At 55.6% G+C, this 12,955-nt stretch overlaps 1 pseudogene; it reads left to right on the top strand.

The window, feature by feature from the left end:
• The first annotated feature begins 2,483 nt into the window (after window positions 1–2,483).
• LOC118673227 lies at window positions 2,484–11,646 on the top strand (annotated as a pseudogene).
• Window positions 11,647–12,955: the final 1,309 nt, after the last annotated feature.

The following is a 12,955-nucleotide window of genomic DNA, read 5'->3' as shown; positions in this document are numbered from 1 at the left end:
CCTGCCCTCCCCTGACTGCCAGGCTGCGCTCCGTGTGGGCGGCCCGAACCACCTCAAGCAGGACACTTGCTGACCCACCCAGAGCGCAGCCGGGCCGCGGGGCCTGGAGGGTGACGGAGGCCGACCAACCCCCAGGGAGTCTTCCTTCCGAGACCAAAGGCACTGCCAGGCGGTCCGTGCTAGTCTAGACCCCAGCGACCATGTCTGCACATGACCCAACCCCCGCGGACTGTCCTTGGTGCGGAGCCCGTGGCTGGCCTTCTCACGGACATGCCTTTGCGCCCCTTTGGGGGGTACCGACCCCTTCGTTTGGTTGTGAAATCTCTGGGACTAAAGGGATTGGGACAACAGCTCGAATGGCTAGACGTTCCGGGCAGCCCTGGGCATGCGCTCCCCTCCCCTCCTCTCCCTGCTGCTGAAAAGCTAGACTCCTTGGTTTCATGTCCCCCACCTCCGGGAGCCCCTGAGCGGCTTCGCACGTGCCTCTGGGGGCAGTGACACAGCAGAAAGGCAGGGTGCTCTGCAGTCACCACCGGGGAGGGGCATCCATCCATCCCAGGGCAACAGGGCCCATCGGGGCGGATTCCCAGCCCCATGTCCAGGAATCGCCCAGTCTGGGCTGCTTGTCTGGGGCACCTTTGTCTCCAAGGTCAACTCGCAGGTCTGAGGATGAGCATTAACTGAATAGAACGCGCTCTTTCCCGCGAATCCTTCTTCAGGCCCACCTGCAAGGTCTGGGCCAACCTGAGAACCCCGGGAGTTAAGGAAAGCAGCAGCCACCTGTCTGCCCAGCCCCACAGGGGTGCCGCGGGCAGGGCTGCCTCAAGGGCGACCCTGAGAGCCTGGTGCCGAGACAGGAAGCCACCCTGCTTTCCCTGCAGTTTGTGTTGGCAAAGCCCCAGCTGCTGAAGCGCTGCAGGAAGAGGCTGCACCTGCGGACAGGATGCCCTGGTCCCCTCCCACGGGAGTTACCCCACCGAGGAGTTTCCAGCAGGCAGGTCACTTGCAAGGGCGTGTGTTTATTGGACACCAGCTACCTGTCCGAGGGAAGAGAGCTGGAGGGCAGAATCAGCAGAAATGGAGGAGTGCGGGGAGGAGGTGGAACAGACCGGGAGGGGTGGGGGAAGGAGTGGGCCCTCCCTGTGCACACTCCCCTTGTCCACCCTCCCCACACCCACCTTGATTTCTCTGTCTCCCTCTCCCCTCTCATTCTTTTCCAGTACAAGCATGCCATAAAACAAAGCCGGTGGAGAAAGGCTCCGAGTGACAGATTTTTAATTAGAACCCCCATTTTGTCTTTAAAAAAAGAGTTGTCTTATCTTAGCTCTCTAGCTCTGTGGGGCGGTGGCAAATGCCAAGGAGACTGTGTTTGGCCAGGATGAACTTTCCCTCTTGTCCTTGGCCTACTGTCTTCCTCTGGGGGATACTCCTCCCCCTTCCCCATCCAATGTTAGCTCCCCAGTCGCTCATTCTCCCACACCCCCTCCCCTGCGTGTAAACTCTGACAGGTCCTGAGGGTCCTGCCTTCATGGCCAAAGAGGAATCTCATTCTAAATCAGCCTCCCCTAGGCCTCCCAGGAACTCCCTGCCCACCCCCAGCAAGGTCTGGTACCCCCGCCCCAGAACCCCGCATTGCCTACAGAGAACAGGATCTCAGCCCCCTGGGAACCCGGTGCAGATGCCACCTTCCCTGCCACTCTCGACCTTCCAGAATTGTGTCACCCACCTAAGTGCCTCACCACAAAGAGCCACCTGGTGAAGAGCAAGACAGGCCTGCATTCACACTCCCAGCTGCGACCGTGCCAGCTGTGCGACCTGGGTCAAGTCGCCTGTTCTCCCTCAGTTGTAAAAACGAGTGCTACAGGGTTGCAAGGATTAAATGGGAGTTGTGGCAAAGTGCTAACGAAGTGCAGTGCCTATGCATAGCAAGAGTAGCTAGCTTAATTGTAATGCACCGTTTCCATCTGACCTCATCCAACCTTGGGGCTGTTGCTATGACTTTGCCACCTTCCCACTCGGATGCCCTTGGATACCCTCAGGAGGCCCCCATCCTCTCTGCACCTTTCTCCTTGCTTGCCAGCGTGCTTCCCGCCCTGTGACCTCCTCTAACCCTAGTAATGGATAACTTGAGCACACCGTGTTCCTTTGGACTGCGCTGGGCTGGGCTGGGCTGGGCTCTTGTTCTGAGGCCCCTTCAGCAAAGGGTGCTGTAGCAGCGAGTTGAAGGTGGAAAGTTCGAGGTTCTCGGGAGGGCAGGGAGCCTCTGGCAGGTGCAGAGTGTAGCTGGGCGTGGGGGGCGGGGGAGGTGTTGACCACAGGAACCAGGCAAGTGGCTCAGTGCCTGCCTACGGAGATCCAGTTTTTCTCTGCAGAAAAGAGGATGGAGGATGGAGGCATTTGAAGGCTGGGGGGGGGGGGGGGGGGGGGGGAGGAAAGAGAGAGCAATTTTTACATCTCTTTTCTGTGCAGGCGAGGGGGGCGGAATGGGTCTGGAGTACTATGAATGGTTCTTCCCAGGACTGGTGCAGTGTGTGGGCTGGGTGGAGGGGAGCAGAGAGGAGGAAGAGCAGCAGGTTAGGGACCTCATCCAAGTGAGGATGACAGGTTCAAACCCAGGAAACAGGCTAAAATGGAGCTTCACAGGCCTGCAGAAGAGGGGGTGTGGCTTGGCAGGTGCGCGAGGGAGATTCAGATCTAAAAATCAGACCCCACCCCCACCCAAGCTATTGGCTCTCTGAGCCCCTGGGCCAACGCCTGCAGAGGCCTCAGAGGGCAAGCCACCATCGGGCCACGGCACGCTCACGCACACACTGCTTCAGTGCCAGCGGGAGGGTGCCCAGCGGGGGAGGGCTCGGATTGCATGATGACTCATCCTGGCAGCAGAAAGTGTGCACGCCGAGGAAGAGGGCTCCATGATCCACGGCAGGTCTGTTCGCAGTGGCGAGGCCGGATGCTCAGCTCTGCAGTGGAGTGAGGGCTGGGAGTGGGGAGCACTGTGACATGGGGTCGACTAGTCACGCTGGTGGGACATGGGCGGAGGCCTGGCAGGCTGGGTGGGAACCCCTCACCAGCCATCACGGGAGCCCCCTAGGGTGTCATTCGGTAGAAATGTCCCTTTGGTACCTGCATTTAAGGCATCTGGCCCGTGCCTGTTTCAGTGGGTCTGGGGTTGAGTTCTTGCTCTAGGTGAGGACGTGGTATGAAAAGTTGAGAAGGAGGGGGCTGTTTTAGAAGGCCCCTTGGTAAGGCGGACTACTCCTGCCCTCAGAGGAAGGGACCTCGTCACCTCGGTCACCAGGCCCCGGCTGGCAGACTTCCGGAAGCTGCTTCCTGCTGACCTGGTCCCTATCTTGTAAGTCGGGGAACAACGGGCGAGTCCAGAGAGCACCATGTGAGGCGGGAGAGGCTGGGATTCCTCTCCACCATCCGGGTCCTTTGCCAATGTGTTGTAAGGTGTGCGCAGGTGGAGGCGGCCAGAGTAGAGGGGACACACAGCAATGCGTGGTCTGCACAGGGATCCTGGGTGTGCAGGGTGGCGGGCGGAGGGGCAGGGGGCGTGGCCACACTGTGAGAGCCTCCCACCTGCCTGCCCTCTCTCCTGCCCAGGCACTAAGAGGCTCCATTTGCTTTTTCCCTGGAGGAAGGTCTGGTACCAACCAGCACATCCTCTCGGCTTCAGAAAGTAAAGTTCCTTTGGAGAAGTTTCTGTCTGCCTAATGGGTAACAAGTGGACCCCCTCTGAGCAGCATGGTCTTATGGCCTTGGCCTCGGGGCAGATGCACATGAGAATGTGGGGCATTTTACGACTCTTTTCTGGCTGGACCACTTGAGTCTGCCAGAGATTTGAGAAATGCCGGTGTTATGGTCCATCCGCCGAGTCTTTACCTTCCTCCAGCAGCCTCAGCTGAGGGCTCCAGGTCGTGCATGGTCGCCGTGGCCAAACCCACCGTGACCGGTGCGGACAATAGTGCCCGAGGTGTCCTAGCCCATCTCCTGGGACAGGTCAGCCTCCAGGTGACTGTCGGGCTGTGCACGCCCACCTGCCGGGACATCCCGCTGTTGGGAAGCTGAGCAGAGGCCTGGCTCCTTCCACCTGCAGCCCAGCCCTGCTTCTCGCCTGGAGGGCGCAGGAGGCCCGGGGTGCACAGCCCTCCAGGGGCGCACACAGCTCTCCTCCTGCCCTAATGCTCACCCTTCAAACGGACACAGTGCCTTCTCCAGCCTCCTGTGAGGTGGTCTCTAACCTTTCCCGTCATGCTCAGCTCCTCTCCTCTGCACTTTTCCATTTAGTTTTTTTAAAATATATTTTTATTGGTATCAGAGAGGCAGGGAGAGAAGAGAGAGAAAGAAACGTCAGTGATGGGAGAGAACCATTGATCAGTTGCCTCCTTGCCGGAAGCCGGTCCATCCTTGCTGCTTGACACAGTCGCTGCAGGGAAGAAACATCTGCACAGCATATGTTCCAAGGGACCTGGCGTATATGGCATACTGTTCTTAATATGTTTGCTCCCCTTCTTGGTGCTATGTGTTTTAACCAAGGTCACCTCTCCGAGAAAGGTTGTTTCCCCAGGTGGGGATTTTTCCCTGAAGTTAGGGAGGGAATAAAACCCCTTAACTAAGTGCCAGGCGGGTAGTTAATCACTTTAACTACGAACAATTACGCTTAAGCTACATAATCTTTACTCCCTGGAAAGGAGATAAGAAACGCCCTAACCTTTGGAATAGAAATTGATAGGATTAAAATCAACTGGTATAAATACAGATGTAACAAGACAATAAAAGGCAGAACCTCGCTACAGAACTTGGCTGGAGATGCTGGCTGATGAACTGAACGCTGCCTCCATGTCATTCCTTCTTCGCCGACTCCATCCACAACTTTGGGAACCCCTGGACCTGCTGGGGTCGGACCCCAACACCTCCTGAAAGCCCCACACTGTGGATCGAGCCTGCAACCTGGGCAAGTGCCGTGACCGGGCATCGAACTGAGACCTCCTGGTTCATAGGTCGACGCTCAACCACTGGGCCACGCCGGCGGCTCCGATTTACTAACGTCCTTTTTAAAGCAAGGACCTGGCCCCGAGGTGGCAGAGTCCAGGGAGCGTGTCCAGGGTGCCCTGGCCGCATCACCGTCCTCATTTCTACCCTCCCAGCACTGCCTCGTGGTTTCCTCGAGCCCAGGCCTCCTTGTGGCTGGAGCCGGGCAAATGTTTCAGAAAAGGCTCTTGCTCTTGGGGAGAAACAGAAAGGCCCCTCCCCTTCATCCAGCTCAAGGACAGGGACACACAAGACACTGTCAGGGTGGGGCCCCTGGCCCCAGGCTGCAAACACTGCCCTGGGGGGGGGAGGGGCTACACTGCAGGGCTGCTGCCAAGGGGGCTGGTCTCCTCCTCCAACTCCCTCAGCCTCCGATGCCCTGATGTGCAGGCAGCAGGCTGGGCGGGCAGCAGGAGAGTCTTGGCAGGACCTGCACCCCTCGCCAGTGTCGGCAGCCCCTGCCGGCTGGTCCGGGCTTGCTCTGCCTTCAGTCTCGGTCCAGGCGGGGGCTCAGGCCCACAGATCCCACCGTCACCGGCCTCAGCATTGACCTCCGTGGCCTGGGTGCCGCCCTTTGCGAGGCTGGGACACGGAGGCCGGGCCGTGCCCTTCCCAGGGCTGCCGAGCTATGGGGGGCACAGGACACTCAGATCCGCAGCCGATGACACACGGCAGCACAGAACCTGCCCAGCCTGTAACGTGGGCCAACTTTTCCTCTTCCTGACGGGCTTGACCTCTCCCCGTCGTTTTAGCCCAGGGGTGGGCAAACTTTTTGGTTCTTAAACTGGACCGGAGGGCCGGAACAAAAGCATGGATGGAGTGTTTGTGTGAACTAATATAAATTCAAAGTAAACATCATTACATAAAAGGGTACGGCCTTTTTTTTTTTTTTTAGTTTTATTCATTTCAAAGGCCCTCGGGCCGTAGTTTGCCCCCGGCTGTTCTCGAAACACTGCATGGTAAGGAGCTAGTCTGTAGGAATCAAACCCAAGGGGAGGAATGAAAAAAGACTGTTTTGCATTTATTTTACTCTGAGGAGGAGCTGGGAGGCAGGAAAATGCAAAAGAAATTGCGTAAACTGGATTACAACCGGAAAGGGAGGCTTGGGCGCTCTCAGGAGCAAATCCTTCAGGCGGACTGGCCGGTGCAGTGCCTGCCTTTGCGGTACCTGCATCCCAGCTTGCTCACAGCATAGCTTTTGTGTTAATAAAGGAAACACCCGCCTTTCATACCCACCATCTACGTGGCATCGCACCCACAACCCCCAGGAGGGCTGTGCCCCTTGCCCAAATGTATGGATGGCAGGTGGCCCCCTGTCTGATCTCATGGCATAACACCCCACCAGGGCACATGCCTGGGTTGTAGGGTTGATCCCCAGTGTGGGGAGTGCAGGAGGCAGCCAATCCATGATTCTCTCTCATCATTAATGTTTCTATCTCTTTCCCTCTCCCTTCCTCTCTGAAATCAATAAAAATATATTAAAAAAAATAAAATGGTGAATTTAACACTAAATAAATTAATTAATAAATAAATAAATAAAAAAGGAAGGAAGGAAGGAAGGATAAAATGACAATTTTATCCTTAGAGCTGGGGCTTGGGCGTGAGCAAGAGAACCCCACAATAAAATGGCTTCGGCAGTGTGGGTTACGTCCCTCTCACTCAGTCCCGGAAGGTGGTCCCGGAGGAGGATGCTGGCTTTGTTCACTGCGTCCTCGGGGGCCAGGCCCCTTCCAGCTCACCCTCGACCATCCCTCCCAGGGGCCCTGCTCTCCTGGCCCCCTTGGTGCATGTTCCCATGGTCATCACAGCCAGGCCTGAAGGCCAGAGGGGACAAAGGCAGGAGTGCAGCCCATTATGGAAACACCCACCAGGAGCTGTCTGCTGGGCTTCCTGGTCAGAACGTGGCCTCGGGGCAGCACTTGGCGCAGGGGTAGCTGGGAGCACAGTCTTTACTTGGGCAGCATGTTCCCGTGAAAGTTAGAGGGTCTATCCGTCTCTGCCACAACAATGCAGGGGGATTGACACTTATGGATTTGCCTTTTGAGTTAGTGTCATCCAGGCCCCTTTCAAATTACAGGGCCTACAGGGGTTGCCATTATCTGACACTTGTCCAAGGAGAGCATCAGCCTCTTTCCTTTGTGGAGACATTGAGGGGCCATTGGAAGAGTAATTCATTAGACACGGCCAGGCCTCGGGCCAGAGGAGGCTCTGGAAGGAGCAGGGGCAGAGCTGGGCAGGGTCTCAGGGGGCGGCAGGAAACAGACGCAGGTGCTCCAGGCCCCGTCTGCGGCTCTGCCCCACGGGCAGGGCTGGGCTGCTCACATTCCCACAGCAGCCGCCCTGGGTTCAGTACCAGCAGCCGCCCTGGGGCTGAGGGACCTGGACAGCTGCTGCCTAATCTTAGTAGCACAGGGCACTTAGCACCCGGGGCAGCTGGCCTGCGGGGTGGTGGCAGGGGTGTGAGTCACCCACCCAGCCGGCAGCTGCCTGGTCAGTTGCAGCATGTTAACTAACAATGGGATTTATTTATTTATTTATTTATTTATTCATGTTTAAATATATATTTTTATTGATTTTAGAGAGAAAGGGAGAGAGAGAGAGAGAGAGAGAGAGAGAGAGAGAGAGAGAAACATCAATAATGACAGAGAGTCGTTGACTGGCTGCCTCCTGCACGACCCACACTGGGGATCAAGCCCACAGCCCTGACCAGGAATTGAATTATATGACCTCCTGGTTCATAGGTTGATGCTCAACCACTGAGCCATGCCAGCCAGGCTATTTATTTTTTAAATGCATTTTTATTTTTTTTAATTTTTTCGTTAATCCTCACCTGAGGACATTTTTCCATTGATTTTTAGAGAGAGTGGAAGGGGAGAGGGAGAGACAGAGAGAGAGAAGCATCGATGTGAGAGAGACACATGGACTGGTTGCCTCCCAGACATGCCCCCACCAGGGCCAGCGACTGAGCCTGCAACTGAGGTACAGGCCCTTGACCGGAATCGAACCTGCGGCCCTTCAGTCCACGGGCCAGCACTCTACCCACTAAGCCAGCTCCCATTCAGTTGTAAATTAAGCTCCTGGAGAACAGGGACCTTGTCTGACCTGCACTCCACAGTTCCCAGCACAGGGCCTGGACTCAGTGGTTTGAAGAATTGCCGACTGAATAAATGACTAAAGGAAGGGTTTCCAGTTTTAACTAGGGCCCTCGTGGACTCAGGAATAGATGACGGGACTCAAAGGGAGCTCTGGTTTACAAAAGGAGAAGATGGTGTAAACTGGTTCATCCGTGACAAAGATGTTGAGGCCCAGATATAATAATAGATCGTCTGGAAGAGGGACCCACCGATACCATACAGCAAACAAAAACATCACCTGTAGAAATTGTGACAAATGGGGCCATTTGTCAAAAAATTGCCCCTTTCCACAAGAAGTCCGCGCTGCTCCCTCTGCTCCGAGAGGACACCTCCAGGACGCCTGTCCAGCCCGCTTTGCTTAAGCTGTTCTTTGCCCATGACTTCTGCGCACAGATGTCATGGAAGACCTGCCTGGAGAACACGATGTGACGGTGTGACATGCCAGGCCGCTGTGCCGACGCTTGCCCAGAAACCTGAAGGCAGCATCGCCAGCCACTCCACCTGGACCACCCACAAAGCCGAGGCCCCTCTGGACCATCAGCCTCAGCGAGCCGCTACAGCTGTGGCCAAGACGGCCCTTATGCACATGCACGTACAGGAAGGCGAACGTTTCGCCAGACCTTTCCCACATCTCCCTTCACCTGCTACTATGATGACAAATAGGAAATTCGGGAGCAAGAATACAAATTAACGAAAAGTAAGAGAACTCCAGAAAATGGGGATTTTCCAAGGCAGTTCAAGAGGCTGCATATAAAAGCAGCAAATCAGGGGTCCCACCGTGACGCGAGGAAGAGCCAGGCCTCAAGGAGAAACACGAGGTGGCCTCAAGGAAAGAAAGAACCCCAAAAGGAAGCAAGGAGCAGGGACAAGAGAGAGCGTGAAGGCACAGGAGGCCGACAGGGGCCGTGACGGGATGAGGGCTTTCCCAGAGGCCCCAGAACCCACTCTCCCCTCGGCACCTTCAAAGCCAGAAGCCTCACAGTCCTTTCACCACTCACAAGGCAGGAGCCGGAGAAGAAAGCTGCCCGGAGAGGCCGGTGGCGGCGTGAGGAAAGGGGTGCTGCGTGGAGCGGGGGTGGGGGGTGGGGGAGGGGGACGAGGATGACTTCCTTCTTACTAAGCGGAGGGAACCCAGTCTAGGCTGCGACTGCTGCCCAGCCGGCTCCCCAGCACTGGTCTGCGCTTCACGTCCACAACATCCGCCAATCTTCTTACCAATTACAGTGAGTTTTGTTTTGTTGTTTTGTTTAATCTCAGCCACACCTAGAGCCGCTGAATGAAGACCTAGGACAGTGGTCAGCAAACTCATTAGTCCACAGAGCCAAATATCAACAGTACAACGATTGAAATTTCCTTTGAGAGCCAAATTTTTTAAATTTAAACTATATAGGTAGGTACATTGTTATTAACTTAATTTGGGTACTCCTAAGGCTTAGGAAGAGCCACACTCAAGGGGCCAAAGAGCCGCATGTGGTTCGCGAGCCGCAGTTTGCCGACCATGGACCTAGGAGATCTGTGCTCTGTGTCCAGCAGGTTACTAGGAGGGAAAACAAAGATAAACTCAGACAAACTCAGACTTTCCCTGTTCCAGCGGGCCATTTTCACTCAGCATCCTACAGGTAGGAAGAATTGATCTTTTCAAGAGAATTTAAAAAAAATACTTTGAAAAAGTTAAAGCTCATCACATGGACTAGTAATTCATCTGCAGTGTGTCTATGTAAACTAAATCCTTGCCGGGAGAGAAATTATTATGAAAAAATTCATTGGTCTTTTCCGTCATCACTCTCTCTTTAACATCGGAAAGGATGGTAGTTACAAATCTGAGCGTTGCTTGCTTCTGAAGCTGGGGTCAGAGTCTTCCTCTGGTCAGAGCATCAGGGCCGCACAGCGAAGGCTCCTCATCGAAGCCCCAAAGAAGCAGGGAAGTGGCTGCTGTGAAATACGAACGAGGAATCCGTCCAGGATCAGCACCCAGGACAGATTTCCCGAGACAAGTGGGAAAGAGTCATCAGGAATGTTGCTGTCATCACAGTGACATCGTTTTCACCGTTTTTACCGTCACACTTCAAGAACACTGTCACTCTGCTATGTAGAGATGAAAATTGCCCAACTTAAAAAAATTGTTTTGTTTTTATGGTGTTTTTTTACTGTATAGCTATACAGAAATGTTTGTACTTGTGAGCCTTTTGTACTTATCAAAGCCTAATGTTAGAATTGGAAAAATAAAATGTCTGAAATAGAAAAAATAAAGAGAACAGATGACTCGCACCCAGCAAACATCATTCACCAGAGAGGTGAGAGGAGGGTGCTTACCAACGGGGACCCGCCAGGCAGAGGACTTTCAGGCACCTAAGTGCAGTGACAGATGTGAGTTCAGCTGCTTATCACCTAACCGGCCCCAGGCGTGGTCTGTGGGCTGCGAGTCCTGCCCAAACTGCCCACTCAGGCCACAGTGCCTTTATAGACCGAATGTGTGTGTCCCCCCAAACGCATTTACTGAAGTCCTACCCCCCAAGGTGATGCTGTTAGGAGGTGGGACCTTCGGAGGAAATTAGGTGCAGATGAGGTTGTGAGGGTGGGCCCCGTGGTGGGATGGTGCCCTTCTTAGGGGACACCTGAGCCTCTGTCTCCGCACGCCGAACGCAGCAGGGCTGTCTGCGGCCAGGAGGAGGGCCTCGCCAATCCCCCGCCATGCTGGCGCCTGGTCTTGAACTTGCAGACTCCAGGACTGAGAAATAAGTGTCCGTTATGTAAGCCGCCAGCTGGTGGTATTGTCACCACAGCTCGAGCTGATTAAGACAGTGGGCCAGGGTGGCCCTGCCCCCCACAGGGAGGCTCCCTCTGTGGGCTTGCCCTCCAGCCTTGATCAGTGAGGATGCAAACCAAGATACTGCAACGGAGACCTCAGGATAAAGTGACTCAGGCCCTGGCTGGTGTTGCTCAGTGGATAGAGTGTTGGCCTACGGACCAAAGGGTCCTGAGTTCGATTCCGGTCAAGGGCAGGCTTGGTTGCAGGCTCCTCCCCGGCCCGGGCTCCTGCAGGAGGCAGCCAGTCGATGTGTTTCCCTCACATCGATGTTTCCCTCTGTCTTTCCCTCTCTCTTCAATTCTCCCTAAAAATCAATGGGAAAATATCCTCAGGAGAGGAGGATTAATAACAAAAACAAAAAAGGTAAAGTGACTCTAAAAGAGCAGCTCGTTTTCCTTCAGGACAGCCGGGGTGAGCGGAGCCAAGGCGTCCGGCCTGGGAGCTGTCCGCGACTGGGCTGCCCAGTCCTCTGACCCTTGTGCATCCCCTGGGGCTGTCCCTGGCGTGACTGAGGCTGGTCCACGGCGCATCTCCAGCCCTTCTCACGGCGAGGAGGAGGTCCAGGACAAGTGGCTTTGCTTTGAAGATGATGCCAAATTTATACATCTTGCTTCCATTTATACCCCGTTACTCACAGTCACCCCAGCAGCGAGGCGGCTGGGACCGTAGGCACCACAGCAGCTGTGCCCACGGGAAGCGCAGGGTCTGTCATAGGAAGAAGGTCCTGAGATGAACCCTGGGAGACAGAGGGCGCCTCTGCCAGACCTGGGGGCAGCTGTCCTTCCTCCGCTTGCCCGTGGGCCCAGCCCTAGGCTTGGGTGCCTGTGAGATGTCTGCGTCTTTATCCTTTTTTATTATTAATTGAAAAAGAAAGAGAGAGAGAGAGAGAGAGGGAAACATCCATCTGTTGCCTCCAGCACACATCCTGACGGGGGCCAGGGATTGAACCTGCAACCGAGGTACATGCACTTCACAGGGACTCAACCTGTGGCCCTTGGGTCCGAGGGCTGACACTCTAACCACTGAGCCAAACCTGCCAGGGCTGAACCCGCCACCTCTTGCTGCCAGGATGACGCTCCAAGCAACTGAGCCGCACTGGCCAGTAACCCCCTTTCCTTGAATTCACAAGTGGAAAACTTCCCTGGTACCAGAGGCTGCAGATTTGAACAACGTGCCTCCAATCCCTCAGACCTTGGTGAAGGCTGCAATGCACCTAAGGTCACGGGACGGGGGGAGCGGCTCAGAGCAAGCCCTGAACACAAACCCCAGGAAGGCGGTGGGGGGTGAGGGGAGAACACGCCTGTGAGCCGACCTGGACGCAGTCACCCCGAGCCAGGCCACCCCGGGTGCCTGAACGTGACTTTGGCAGCCTTCATTCTCTTCCGCATTTTTCGCATTTTTGCCCAATGGGACCCCTGCCATTGCCTCCCACATCCCTGCATTCCCTGCTGGGGCTCTCCTGGGGGAGGGGGACAGGGACTCCTGGGGCTCTCCTGGGGGGGGTCCAGAGCTTTGGGGGCTCTGGCCTCATTGTGACATGTGAGTCTCTAGTGATGGGCCAATCTCAGGCCGTTGGGCATCAGTCTTGGCTTATCAGGGCTCTTGTTGCTCTGCAAATAGCACCCAGCCGGCAGCATCCCTCTGTTCTCTTCAGAGGACAAGCATCTGTAACAAAAAGTAATACTTTATCTCCCTTTAGGGTGACTCCATCCAGGGGAATGGCTGGTGGGTCCGCCCACCAACAACCCGAAGTGCTGGGTCAGCTCAGGGCCACGTGTCTATGGGGAGAGCAGGCGGCCCTGGGCCGCCTCCCCTACCTGCTCTCTTGCCCTGTGACCTGCGCAATCCAGGCCTGTGCGGTGCGGCAACCAGTGAGGGCTCCGATCAGCTGAGGGGAACCAGGAAAGCCTGGTGGGATCTGGCACATTCGACGCTGAAATTAGAGTCATTGTTTAGACTTCACCCGCTCAGCACTGTC

The sequence above is a fragment of the Myotis myotis genome, unplaced genomic scaffold (assembly GCF_014108235.1).
Source record: "Myotis myotis isolate mMyoMyo1 unplaced genomic scaffold, mMyoMyo1.p scaffold_m19_p_18, whole genome shotgun sequence".
NCBI classification, from domain to species: Eukaryota; Metazoa; Chordata; class Mammalia; order Chiroptera; family Vespertilionidae; genus Myotis; species Myotis myotis.
The sequence above is the reverse complement of the archived record's forward strand: the minus strand, read 5'-3'. Positions and strand labels throughout refer to the sequence as shown.